At 43.9% G+C, this 14,636-nt stretch overlaps 1 protein-coding gene across 9 annotated transcripts in view; it reads right to left on the bottom strand.

The window, feature by feature from the left end:
• STK32A (serine/threonine kinase 32A) overlaps positions 1 to 10,608 on the bottom strand; it is a 144,888-nt gene extending 134,280 nt beyond the window's left edge. For 2 of the 9 annotated variants that reach the window (XM_053289125.1, XM_053289116.1), the window contains exons 1-2: positions 2,175 to 2,293; positions 1,231 to 1,305 (exon numbers count right to left, since the gene is read on the bottom strand). The gene's annotated coding sequence lies outside the window, so the exon portion shown is untranslated. Of the gene's footprint in view, positions 1 to 1,230; positions 1,690 to 1,993; positions 2,136 to 2,174; positions 2,294 to 2,395; positions 2,415 to 2,647; positions 2,707 to 4,352; positions 4,610 to 10,457 lie in introns of those variants that run through there. The other 7 variants (XM_053289118.1, XM_053289124.1, XM_053289122.1 and 4 more) reach the window with 7 other exon arrangements.
• Positions 10,609 to 14,636: the final 4,028 nt, after the last annotated feature.

Raw genomic sequence — 14,636 nt, 5'->3', positions numbered from 1 at the left:
GATTTTAAGAGGTTTTGAAAATCTTATACTTATTTTTACTAGAAAGCAAACTTTCTAATAGTTTACATCACTGTGGAACTCACAAGCCCTCGTGCTCTTTGCTATGGTGCTTTATTACATTTAAAAATATTGCTGAATTTTATTAATCAGTCACTGCATATCTCTCCAGGATCCCATGCATTTGAATACTCTAATGTTATTTATCCCTTTATTGATCACTATATTCATGGCTACATAATGGAACAGTAAACGGACTAATAACTGGAAGACAGGAAGAGGAAGCAGAAAAGGCTTAGCAAAGCGGTTGATCAAAACTATTGGCTATCAACTATTACCTTTTAGAGATGGTGCCCTCATTGAGACCCTGTGCATGTCAAGATGTGAAAATATGCTGCATACTTTCCTTTCTTTTTAAAAACAGAGTTATTCAACCGTTTAAAGTAAAAAACTAACAAAAATGATGGGATTACTAAACAGTCATCCATGGGCTCAGAAGTCAGACATGTTGGATGAGAAAGCAAAAACTGTGTCATTGTTAAAGAAATGTACAGTGGAATCTTATGCATGTTTTTCAGAAACAAGTCCCACTAGGTAGGTTCAGTGGGGCTTACTCCTAGTAAGAGGGTTTGCAACTGCCACCACAGATTACTTTGTGAGGGACTTTGACATACTGAGTTATGCTACTGAGAAAAACTAATTAAAAATACTATGAATATACATATATAAATGCTGAATATAGTAATTAATGGAGAAATTTGATCTCTGATTAAATTTGTGTTAACCTTTCTTCCAACATCTAGTGCTAGGCACCAGGAAAAAAATCTCTCGTCTCCAGGAAAAAATGATCTGCTACAGTACCTCTTAGATTCTAATCCATGCTTTCCCACTGTATTTGTATGCTCTTCACCTAATACCCCTGTAAATATAGCACCCAAGGGCATACATTAATAAGGAAGCATCTTTTGGTGACTTGATCCATTCTGGTTACTCTCTATCTTTAAATGCCCTTTTAAAGTTGCAAACCGTTGTCCGTTCTGCTAAATGCAACTGGAGATAACCCCCGAGACATGTAAAGTTACTAGCCACGAGTGAAAGTTAACTTCTTCACAAGCCAGCAGACTCCAAAAGTATGCCCTAAAGCTATCAGCAGATCAATAAGAGAGCGGGCGCACTACCCTACTAGTTGGAAACCTAAGAGGGATGAACGAAAACAAAAGCCTCCTTGCTTACCTTATCTTCGGGAGGGCAGAGAGCAGCGACTGAGCCTGGAAACAGCAGCTAGGATCAACCAGCAACAACCTGAAGCTGCAGAGCAAGAGAAACCCGTAGATGTGAGTGTGTCGATCAAGCGTGACACTTTGTGTGTTTTTGAACGTCAAGGTTCCTCTAGCAGGATCCCGGTTGGAGGCAAGGACACTTGGGAGAAGAGCCCGAGCCTCTATTGCAGGGAAGTTTCCCTTTTGCAGATTGCAGGAGGAGCCTGCAGCAGTCACAAGGGGGTGAAATAAACCAGACAACAGCAATGATTGCAAAGACGCACATAAACGCGCGCGGAGGACAGGAAATGAGAGTCGGGGGGAGAGCAAAGCAGCCAGGAGGGGAATGTTCAGAGCGAAATCCGGCTAAAGCAGCGGCCAGCCACTGCAACTGTAGTTAATGCTGATCGAATTGGCAAGGTTTCTCCAACTGCAGACGAATCATAGGCATGCTAGCTGGTACTTGAACACCGTGTCGCGTACAAGCTTTATGCAGATCAGCACTTTTCCGAGATCCCCTCAGAAGTTGGTGTTCATCATCATGTCCGGGGCAAGGGAAGTCCTTTTTGACCCGTCTTTCATTTTTAGGCAGGACGGGCGGACCGACACCCCACTCCCCTCCCCCGAAACGGACTGGAAATAATATAAATGATGCTGCAAGGACTGGCACTGGCGGCTTTCAGTTGTGAGGAGATTCACGACCTGAATCTATTCGCACCCGTCCCGCCCCCAAATACCTGCATTAGAATCCATGCATATCATGCACCACTTATTTTGTCCCATGCACGGTATCTTTACTCCTGCAGGAAGCCAGCTGAGCTAACTCGTTGGCCCGAATCCAGCAGTGCCTTTAAGCCCACAGGTAGAGATAGAGCTTCGTGAAATTGCCTGCTTGCTTAAACAAAACCGTATGCCTACATGCTGCGTGCGAAGGATTAGGATCCCCCAATGAAGTCTGCATACGCTGTCTGTCCCTGAGGGCCACATTAGAGGTGACATGACGAGTCCCAACCTCTTTTTGCTTTTCAAAAATCAGTCGCTGAGAAAGGCGGGGTCTGACCTTTTGCCCCCGCAACAATTGCCCGACTTAGATCGCCCCTCCCCTCAAGCGTCTATTAAACACGGAAAGAAAAACATACGGGCATTGGGAGGGAGATCCAAGATAAAGGTTTCGAATTTACCGTGCCCCATTCCATTGCTGGTCCATACAATACTAGGGTGTGTCGGTCCCTGCTGTAATGCTGGAGTTTAGAATGGTTTAGGACTAATCCCTGGATCGGGTGCGGCTGGACCGCATTGACTTGCGGGCTTCTTTTTAGACAGTGTACCATTCTGTTTGCGAAAACGAAGTTTGCTTGTTTTAACTGCGAACTTCCTCATATCTATTGTACCTCTGTTTGTTTTATTCCACGTGGGACGGCGAAGTTTAATCCATTAGCGTGCTCAATCAACCAGAGTTTTAATAACTGATTAAATTTGTCCCCTGAATCTGATGTATTGGTGGGGCTGGCCACAAAAAAACGGGTTTTCTAGGGACACTTGAAAAACCATGCAAACTACAAAGACGCATCCGTTCTCCGCTTGTACTACATTTGCGGGGGGGGGGGGGGGGGGCTCAAAAGATGGCTGATAGTAGAGCTCCCTGGGAGATAATATAAGAATGAAGGCCACAGTTTAATAACCACTTGTAACGGAAGCCGGTAGCGTTCTGTGGCAACACTCAACCTCAATACGCCTTGGAAGCATAGTAGCTTTGGGTTGCATATTTGAATTTCTTGGTTGAACACAACAGTAGGACTTACTTGGATATCCAAATATATATGCAGAGGATCGGGCTGTTTGTTTCTTAAACTGCAAGTTATCTTGCACTAAAGAAAAACTGTTCTTTTCCTTCATGATCCTGAGAGATACTTTAGCTGAGGTTTTGCAATATGTAAATTTATTTACATTTAATCAGTTAATTTATCCATCTGTTAAAAGGCAATCTATTGATTAAAAATACTTTGAGAGATTGACTGTCCTAGTTCTGTTCATGTTATTCCCCTACAACCATTGTGTTAAGATTTAAATTTTGTGAATCATGTAAACTGATATCACCCCATTAAACAATGGTGTTTGTTTTGTGTCCTTTAAAAAACAACACAACCTGACATCACGTGGTTCTGAATTTCACTTACTACTTTATATAAACAAACAAAAAAATAACTCATATCATCCCAGAAGACAGAGGGAAATGGATAGTGAAATAGTGTTCTTACTGTTGAGTTTGCCGATATCCTGAAAAAAAGGGGAAAAGATAAGAGAACCAAGATCTCATATTTTCATAAGACAAGGGTTCAAAATTTGGAAAAGATGTATGGAAGCACTTTCCTGTATCTAAGCTAAAGAGGGGCTATAGCAGGGTTGCACAACTCAAACATCCCAGTGGGTCAGAAACAACCGGGAGACAAAGTTAATTTTCAGTGCACTGATTATTGCAATAAAATTAATTATAAAGATAAATATTAAAACAATTGCTAGTTAGTTGTGGGTCCTTCCCTCTGCCCAGGGGCCCACAATTTTAATCAAGGAGACTGGCCAGAAAATAAGCCCTGTCCTTGCTCAGTCAGTGGGACCCTGACTGTTCCAACCCCACACAAATGCCAAATTTTGGGGCTCGTGCTGTTGCTGGCTACCTGGGCCATAAAAAAAAACACCCCACGGGTCAGATTTGGCCCACAGGCCTTATGTTGTGCAGGCTGAGCTATAGCCACCAGATAGGCAAAGGGCAATTTCATTCATAGCAGGATATGAGAGAGCTTCACAATGCTCTTCCCCAGTCTCTCTCTGGACTCACTGTAACAGAAAGCTTAAGTTACTTCTAAATCAGACGAAAAGCTGAAATTTGGCATATATATATTCAAGATATTTTGATTACCACACTAAAAGGTCTGAAACACTTAAAGTTCCTCTCTGGAAAAGGGGGCGGCAATGTACCGTTAAATAGTTAAGGAACTTCCAAGCCATCCAGAAAAGTGGAACGCAGTATACACATAGCCCAACACACTAGAAATATCTAAAAATTGGACCTAACAGCCTTGAAATAATGAAGTTTACCTCATAAAAGTCCAGCACAGAGCAAGCCAAGGTGCATACATCATATGTTAGGCTGAGTTCCACTTCCTCCTCACACGCTGGAATCAGTTTGGAGGGGAATTTCCAGTTGCAACATACAGTTTCCCATTTCCCCCCTTATGTATCTGGATTTGTGGGCCTCATTTAGACACTTGGTAAAATCTAATTTACCTCATCATAGAGGGCAGCACTTCAACATAAAGCAAGCATACTTGTTGCAGTGATGTAGTCACAAACTCAGAAGTGCAAGCGCTCTCCATGACAGCCCCATATCCACACCAACCCTGACAGTCACACCCCATGGCCATGCCCATCACAATGGCCACACCCCTCACTTAGGTAAATCTAGCAGTTTGGGGGGGTTCTGTTACAAGAAGTCAAGGATCATGTCCAGGGGCGTCACAAGGCTGGAGTGGGCCCAGAGACACAATCTTAAAATGGGCCCCTCGCTGATACACACACACACACACTTCACATGTGACTTGCCTCTGGGGGGCCCCTCGAGGCGTGGGGGCCCCCAGGCAGCCGCATCCCCTTGCCTAATAGTAGTTACGCTCCTGATCATGTCAATTCAAGGGAATGTACTAGAATGAATGACAGGGCATGCCCACTGAAATGCATTAGCCTTCCAAATGGCCATAGGAATGCATGGAATTTCCAAATGGCCATTGGGAAATTCAATGCATTCCATGGCTATTTGGAAGTGCATTTCAGTGGGCATTCCCAGCATTCATTTTGTGATGTCCTGACACTAATCTACCATAGAGCACAGGACTTGCATGCTGATGGTCCCAGGTTCAATCCCTGGCAGCATCTCCAGGATAGGGCTGGGAAAGACTCCTGCCTGAAACCATGGAGACCTACTGCCAGTCAGTGCAGACAATACTGAGCTAGATGGACCAGGGACTCAGTATAAGGCAGCTTCCAATGTTCCGAAGACAGGAAGAATGGTAATAAATGGTTGGCCTAGCAAGAGCAGCACATTATTTCCATCTATAAAGCAGGGCTTTGAATCCCTGCTGAGACCCTGGAGGGGGGAAAGTACTGAGACTGTGTCCCTGCAGCACTGCACCACTGCTTGTGAGAGAGATGGTTGTACTTTAGGAACTCTACTGCTTCTTCACACACTGGAAGGATTTCCTGTAGGAAGTAGACCAATGAGAAGCTGGTATACTGTGGACCCAGAAGTCATAAGAGTCACAATCTGAAACAATCCTCTTAAGAGTTGCATAAAGGCAAACATTCTGTCATGTGCAGCTTTTCCCATCATTGAAGCACTTAGGATGGGAAAAGTCACACCTGGTGAAATTCTCCCTTCTATGCATTAGAGGTATGGCAGGAAAGATGGAGTGTGTGTGTGTGTGTGTGTGTGTGTGTGTGTGTGTGTGTCTGTGAGAGAGAGAGAGGGAGATTGACTTAATACATGTTTGTTTGTTTGTTTGTTTGTTTGTTTGTTTGTTTGTTTGTTTGAACCAGGCATTTTGTAGAATAGAAGGGAAGACAAACCCAGTGTGCTGGCTCATTCCAGACAGCCCCCCCCCCCACTACAGAACACCAGAAATTGGAATGGCAGGCAGCAGCACTGACACTTGGCTCCCCCTGCCCCCATCATCAAATGGCAGTTTTGTAAAAATACAACTGCTACCATAGATCAAAAAAATGGCCATGGCAAATATTGATTTAGTAAAACAAAAATACAACTAAATATATAAATACAAATTATATTCAAGTTGAAACAAACATATGTGTATGACAGTATTTAGGTAGGTAGGTAGGTAGATAGATAGATAGATAGATAGATAGATAGATAGATAGATAGATAGATAGATAGATAGATAGATGTGGACTCCCATCAAAAAGGATAAGAACATAAGAACAGCCCTGCTGGATCAGGCCCAAGGCCCATCTAGTCCAGCATCCTGTTTTGCACAGTGGCCCACCAGATGCCGCTGGAAGCCACAGACAGGAGTTGAGGGCGTGCCCTTTCTCCTGCCATTACTTCCCTGCAACTGGTACTCAGAGGCACCCTGCCCTTGATGCTGGAGGTGGCCTACAGCCCTCCGACTAGTAGCCATTGATAGACCTCTCCTCCATGAAGTCATCCAAACCCCTCTTAAAGCCATCCAGGTTGTTGGCTGTCACCACGTCCTGTGGCAGAGAGTTCCACAATTGGATCACGTGTTGTGTGAAAAAGTACTTCCGTTTGTTGGTCCTAGACCTCCTGGCAATCAATTTCATGGAGTGACCCCTAGTTCTAGTGTTGTGTGAGAGGGAAAAGAATCTCTCTCTCTCTCCACTTTCTCCACACCATGCATAATTTTATAGACCTCTATCATGTCTCCCCGCAGTCATATTTTTCTAAACTAAAAAGCCCCAGGTGTTGTAGTCTTGCCTCATAAGAAATGTGCTCTAGGCCCCTGATCATCTTGGGTGCCCTCTTCTGTACCTTCTCCAGTTCAACAATGTCCTTTTTAAGATGTGGTGACCAGAATTGTACACAGTACTCCAAGTGTGGTCGCACCATAGTTTTGTATAAGGGCATTATAATGTTAGCCGTTTTATTTTCAATCCCCTTCCTAATGATCCCTAGCATGGAATTTGCCTTTTTCACAGCTGCTGCACATTGAGTCGACACTTTCAATGAGCTGTCCACCACAACCCCAAGATCCCTCTCCTGGTCCGTCACCGACAGCTCGGATCCCGTCAGCATATACTTGAAGTTGGGGGTTTTCGTCCCAATGTGCATCACTTTACACTTGCTAACATTGAACTGCATTTGCCATTTTGTCACCCACTCCTCCAGTTTGGAGAGATCCTTTTGGAGCTGCTCACAATCCGTTTGGGATTTCACTACCCGGAAGAGTTTGGTATCATCTGCAAATTTGGCCACATCACTGCTTACCCCTGCTTCTAGATCATTTATGAATAAATTAAAAAGCACCGGTCCCAGTACAGATCCCTGGGGGACCCCACTTCTTACTTCCCTTGATTGTGAAAACTCTCCATTTATACCTACCCTCTGTTACCAGTTAGCAATCCACACATGTACTTGTCCCTTTATCCCATGACAGCTAAGTTTCCTCAGGAGTCTTTGATGGGGAACTTTGTCAAAAGTTTTTTGGACATCCAGGTAGACTATGCCAACTGGATCACCTTGATCCACACACTTGTTGACACTCTCAAAGAAGTCCAAAATGTTGGTGAGGCAAGATTTACCTTTGCGGAAGCCATGCTCGTTCACTCCCAGCAGGGTTTGTTCTTCTATGTGCTTTACAATTTTATCCTTGAGGATGCTTTCCATCAATTTGCATATAACGGACGTTAGGCTAACTGGCCTGTAATTTCCCGGATCGCCCCTGGATCCCTTTTTGAAAATTGGTGTTACATTTGCTACTCTCCAGTCCTCTGGTACAGAGCCTGATTTCAGGGATAAGTTAAATATTTTGGCAAGGAGGTCAGCAATTTCACATTTGAGTTCTTTGAGGACTCTTGGATGGATGCCATCCAGTCCTGGTGATTTGTTAGCTTTCAGTTTTTCCAGACAGTTTAGAACATCATCCCTTGTCACTTCTATCCGACTCAGCTCTCTAGCCTCCATCCCTAAAAAGCCTGGTTCAGGAGCAGGTATATGCTCAGTATCCTCTGCCGTGAAGACAGATGCAAAGAACTCATTCAGCTTCTCTGCAACCTCCATATCCTACTTAATAATCCCTTTCACTCCCTCATTGTCTAATGGTTCAACTGCCTCTCTGGCAGGTTTCCTGCTTCTGATGCACTTAAAGAAGTTTTTGTTATTCCCCTTGATACTTTTGGCTAAATTTTCCTCAAGCTCTCTTTTTGCCTCCCTTATTGTCACCTTGCATTTCTTTTGCCAGAGTTTGTGTTTCTTTCTGTTCTCTTCGTTTGGACAGGCCTTTCAATTTCGGAAGGAAGTCTTCTTCCCTTTTATGGCTTCCTTGACGGTACCCGTTAGCCATGCTGGCATCCTCCTGGACTTAGTGGTACCTTTCCTCCTTTTGGGTATACAATCTAACTGGGCTTCTAGTATTGTGGTTTTGCGTAAACTCCATGTGCTCCGGAGCGAAGTGACTCTCCTGATTTCCCCCCTCAGCTTACTTTTCACCATACTCCTCATTTTGGAGAAGTTTCCTCTTCTGAAATTCAAAATATCTGTGTTAGACATCCTTGGTGATTCTCTCCCTGCATGTATGCTGAAATTGATGGCACTGTGCTCACTGTTCCCTAAAGGGTCGATGACACTGACATCACACACCAGGTCCTGGGTGTCACTCAGAATCAGATCCAAGGTCGCCTTCTCTCTGGTCGATTCCATGACCAACTGTTCTATGGCACAGTCATTTAGCATATCTAGAAATTTGACCTCTGTCCTGACTTGAATGTAAATTTACCCAGTCTATGTGTGGGTAGTTGAAATCACCCATAATTACAGCCCTGCCTCTCCTTGATGCCTCCCTGATTTCCTCCTGCAACTCCCAGTCATCCGGAGGGCGATAGCACGTCCCCAGTAGCATGTTTCCTTTCCGGCCTTGTATAGTCACCCACAGGGTTTCTGTGGAGGACTCCAGTCCACTTAGGTTTTCTAGCTTGTTAGATTCTATCCCTTCTTTAACATACAGTGCTACCCCTCCTCCAAGGCGCCCCTCACTGTCCTTTCTATAGAGTTTATACCCAGGGATAACAGTGTCCCACTGGTTCTCACTGTTCCACCATGTTCCTGTTATGCCCACTATGTCTATTTCTGCGTTACCAACCAAGCACACCAGCTCACCCATCTTGGCTCGGAGGCTTCTGGCATTGGCATACAAGCACCTATACAATGAATCTCTCCCCTGATGTATGCTATTCTTTTGACTCTCTGCCCTGCTGGCACAGGCTCCCATCTACTTTTTATGCGGTTCTGCTCTGTCCCCTTCTGTTTTATTTGAATTCTTTGCAGCCTCACACTTTAAAGGATTGCTTTTGCCAAACGGGATATTGCCCAGCTCCCATCGGCTGTTCCCCAGGTGTCATTTTAAAAGCTGCTCTGCAACCTTTTTGATTTTAAGTGCCAGCAGTCTGGTTCCATCTTGGTTCAAGTGCAGCCCATCCCTTTTGTACATGCCTTGCTTGCCCCAAAATGTGTCCCAGTGCCTAACAAATCTAAACCCCTCCTCCCAGCACCAACGTCTCATTCACGCATTGAAGCCCCTCAGCTCTGCTTGTCTCACTGTACTTGCGTGTGGAACAGGTAGCATTTCTGAGAATGCTACCTTGGGGGTCCTGGACTTCAAAATGCTACCTATCAGCCTAAATTTGGCTTCCAGGACCTCCCGACTGCATTTCCCCACATCGTTGGTGCCAGCGTGCACCACGACAGCTGTCTCCTCCCCAGCACTGCCTAGGAGCCTGTCTAGACGCTGTGTAATGTCCGTAAACTTCGCACCAGGCAGGCAAGTCACCGTGCGGTCAACACGCGGGTCACAAACCCATCTTTCTATCCCTCTAATGATCGAATCACCCACTACAAGGAGGCTCCCACCCCCCAGAGGAGTATCCCCTGTGCGAGAGGATATGGGCTCATCATCAACGGAAGGGGTCCCTTCTAAAGGAGCATTTCCCTCTTCCTCAGACTGATGTCCTCCTTGCCCAAGACCTTTATTCTCCCTGACAGCAGAGGAGCTACCAGCCCTGGAGTGGGATGCCTCTATCACATCCCTGAAGGTCTCGTCCACATGCCTCTCTGTCTCTCTGACCTTCTCCAGATCCGCCACCTTGGTCTCGAGGGAACGGATTTGTTCCCTGAGAGCCAGGAGCTCCTTGCACCGAGCACACACCCACGACTTCTGCCCATGGGGCAAATAGTTGTACATGTGGCACTCTGTGCAATACACTGGGAAGTGCCCCTTCCCCTGCTGACCTTCTATCTTCATACTGTTTTGCTTGGCTGTTTACAGTATTTAGAGAGCTTCTTGTCCATTTATTAAATAGTTTATTAGGATAGGTCTCAGCTGTAATGGTCAACTATTTAACTGTCCAAACAGCCTTTCCCAAGAATATGAGGGATACGAGGGAGGGATATATACTTACGTTCTCTTCTCCACCAGGCTCCTTGTGATCCTTGTGATTGCAGGGGCTTGATCCAGGCTCCCCCGCACACTTCCCGCTAAACTCCTGCAAAACTCCTATGTCCTGTTTGCTATCCCTGTTCACTATGCTCTCAGGCCTTCACCTCATATGAAGAGTAGCCTTCCAACTGTCACACAGGATGTGAGTCACAGGAAAGGAATGTGGGCCTCTCCCAGCCCTAGCTGACTCCACCCCCACCACTGAGTAAACACTGCCTTTAGGTAACCCTAAGAACTCCTAGCCCTGTGATATCTTAACCCTAACAAGTAACCCTAACAAGTATCACACACAGAGATAGAGAGACTAAGACCTACCCCTTAAAGAGAAACAGCCCCTGCAAAACTCCCCTCTTCCTGTTAGTTTGTTTGAAAGGGAAAAGGCTAGATGTTTAGAAAGGCTTCCTCACCTTCTCAGCTGTGTCTGCTCTGTGTCTGATCCATTATTCAGCACAGAAATATAAAGACGACTTTTTTTTTATGAAGAACAATTTGAAGTTTTATGAGCATTTGAAAAAGTCAATCAAAACAGCAAACATTCCCAGAAAACTTGTGTTTATACACTTTGGAAATATTATACTGTTCTATTGTTCTATGTTCATATTTCTAATGTTGGTTGAATGTTATGTCTTATTTACTAGTATAATAATATTCATATTATAGACATGTTTGTTTCACTTTGAATATAATTTGTATTTATATGTTTAGTTTTTTGTTTTTTTGTTCGTTACATTATCATATCTGTTGGTTTATTTTTACATATCACAGTTCAGATTCTTAACGTTTTTTGTTTGGTAAAATATTGATTTAGATCTGACCCAGGACTGGCCTGGACAGAGCTACAGTCTACGGATGGGCTACAGTGCTGGCCTTGCAGTCCATCCTATGCATGTTTGCCAGTATACGAGTTCCACTGTGTTTAATGGGTCTTGGTTAGGCAAGTTTGGGTCAGGTAGGTTTGCACAGAATATCAGTCTTCATCTTTAGTATAAAATAATCTTTGAAAATCACTAATACAATGAGAACCATAGTGATCCAGTGATTAGCACAGTGGCCTTGGAAATCAAAGTTCATATGCCTGCTTGGCCATGTACATATTGAAAGTCAGTTTCCATCAACCTCAGCTACCCATCTACAAAATAGGAATAATGGTAACCAAACTCACACGTCGTGAGGTGCTAAATATTGGCTAATAATCCTAACACTGAGCCTGCACAATAAAGTTCCACAACAAATAAAGTTGCCCTAGTGCAAGAAGATTGTCTGTGTTGTGCTAAATCACATGGTTTTTTGGAATTGCTCACTTGCACAAAGTTTTCTTGAAAAACATGGTGCATGCCACAGACTGTGGACCTTGTTTCACAAGCATAAACATGTTTGTACTACAGCAACTCTAGTCTACAATGCAAGCTTCAGCTAGGAAGCACAACTAGTTAGCACAATGCTCTCGCAGTAGCGCAACATTATTGTGCAAAGACAGTGTTAGGATGTTGGCCACTATAAATTATTTTGCATGCTGAAAATATTGCTAAAGAGAACAAAGTTTGCGGATCTGCATCCCAAACTATTTTAAAACTAGTGATAATTAGGAAGACTTTTTCTAGAAATATTTGGTGCCCTCTAATGGATATAAAACCATATGACACATGAGAGAAACATCTGCTACCTGTCTCTGTGTTGATCACAATGTTAAATATACTGATTGCTGCCATAGTGCTTCTTCATTTAATACTCCTGCTCAGGCTGATTCTACCCAATCAGTACTCAAAGTGAGAAATTGGGCATGATCCAGCTAAAATAAGGACTTGAATCAAAGGAGGTTAAAATGTGTATTGAATTCTTTCCCATTGAAACCAATGATATGACACCCTGTTGTCATATATGCATATTTACTCCTATGACCCACTAAGCTCAACAGGTTGTACTCAGAATGTGTGCATAGGATTGTTATTTTAGAAGGCAAGATAAAGACTCTGGATGAATTTGTTGGACTCTGAAAATATACAAGCTAGACAATAGATATTTTGGATTGGACTAGACCGAAGGAAATAGATGTACAAAGTGTAACATATTTTACAGACCAAGAAGCAAATAATCACAAAATAGGTATGAACATGGATAGTGGGCATAATCCATACTAGATCATCATAACTAGGCACCATTGAAATCAGACAAGTGTAAAGGAATGTAATAAATAAATAAATTAGTCACAACTAACGTAAAGGTAAAGTGTGCTATCAAATCAATTTCGACTCCTGGGGCCCACAGAGCCCTGTAGTTTTATTTGGTAGAATAAAGGAGGGGTTTACCACTGCTGCACCAATTAAGGTGACTTAGGTTCCATTAATTTCAATGGGACTTAGTCTGAATATTGCCCAGTAGATTAATTATAAGAAAAAAGTTCTTGACTACTGGAATACTTATTATCCAGTTACCAAATCATATATTGTCAGCATTGAAAATATAGTGTGGAGTATATTTTGTAATACAGTCACCTTAAGTGGCGCAGCGGGGAAATGCTTGACTAACAAGCAGAAGGCTGCCGGTTTGAATCCCCGCTGATATGTTTCCCAGATTATGGGAATCACCTATATTGGGCAGCAGTGATATAGGAAGATGCTAAAAAGTATCATCTCATACTGCGCGGGAGACGGCAATGGTAAACCCTCCTGTATTCTACCAAAGAAAACCACAGGCTTCTGTGGGCGCAAGGAGTCGAAATCAACTTGACAGAACACTTTACTGTATTTTGTGTTGTAACTCTCTCTCTGAGGCTGTCCTCATGTGCAGCCTAACCTGGGCTAGGGACGCACAGCCCGGGTTAGGCTGTGCATGAGAACCGCTGGGATCAGATCCAATCCCAGCAAGGCAGCGCCGCCTAGCCTTGCTATTACCCCGCTGTTAGCTGAGGTTAAGTGAACAAGGACTCCCTTATCCCTGGTGACTTGATCGTGTGCAAGCATGGGCTGCTTCCATCCCAGCCGCACACAGAGACGGGCATCTAGAGCAGAGGCTGGGACAAGTACAGGCCTCAGATCAATCTGCCCGGCGTCACACTACATGGAGCAATGCTGATTGTATGGGTGCACGCTCCCACCAACAAAACAATGATCGTCTGGGGGGAAGGCAAGGTTTGGGAAGCCTTCCCTCCGCCAGGTAGGTTGTGTGAATGGCCTCTCTGTACACACACACACACACCCCTTTGTTGTAGCCTCCGCTGTAGGAATTAAATCAGAAGGAAGCAGAAGGGCAGCTGGAGGTAGCAAAACAGCAGGGAAAGGTACAGTCAGCTTTGCAACCAAAGGGCCTAATTTTTCTACAGGTAAATTACCAGAAAGAAAAACTCGAAACTTTGGAAGTTTGTGACTACTAAAGGTTTTGTACAAAAGCAGCTTTAGTCAGAATTATAAAATGGCCAGGTCTTTATGCCCTTGATGCATTTAGAATCAATGATCGCCCCCACACTCCACGCCCGCCCACCCCAAAAGGTCTTTGAAAAACCTGAAATCCTTCTGGCAATGTCTTAGAATGAGCACTATCAAACATTCTGATCTGATTTGCTTGCTGGTGGGAAATCCAGACTCCAAAATGGAATCCAAATTGCCCACTGGATGCTTGACAAACAATTGGAAAAATTAGCCCAGGTACACTGATAAAAAACCCCAAACAAAACTAATTGATTCATTTTACCCATCTCTCTCCCTCTAGTCTGTTTAAAACCCATTTTTACTGTTTATTCTCCCAAGTTTCATTGGTATATATTTTTTCCAAACTACCTTCTATGCTTTGTATGAGGCTGAAGTTCAGTGGTAGAGCATCTGATTTGCATGCATAGTCCCAGATACAGTCTCTGGCATCTCCAGGTAGGGCTAGGAAAGAACCTTCCTGAAACCCTGCCAGTCAGTGCTGAGCTAGATGGACCAATGGCCTGACTCAGTATAAGGCAGCTTCCTATGTTCCTATCCTGACTAAATGGAGGGCACTGATAAGATAATTCTTCAGATTGAATAAATGCAGTTCTGTGACATCATCGTCATCATCATAAACAAACATTTATAAAGCACTTACATTATACCTGCACTTGGCAAAATCTAATCTTTTTAGTCTGCAAAGAGCCTTCTAAATTACTATCTGACTAGTAGAC

This window comes from Hemicordylus capensis, chromosome 2, assembly GCF_027244095.1.
Source record: "Hemicordylus capensis ecotype Gifberg chromosome 2, rHemCap1.1.pri, whole genome shotgun sequence".
NCBI classification, from domain to species: Eukaryota; Metazoa; Chordata; class Lepidosauria; order Squamata; family Cordylidae; genus Hemicordylus; species Hemicordylus capensis.
Note: the sequence above shows the minus strand (reverse complement) of the source record. Positions and strands in the feature narration are given on the sequence as shown.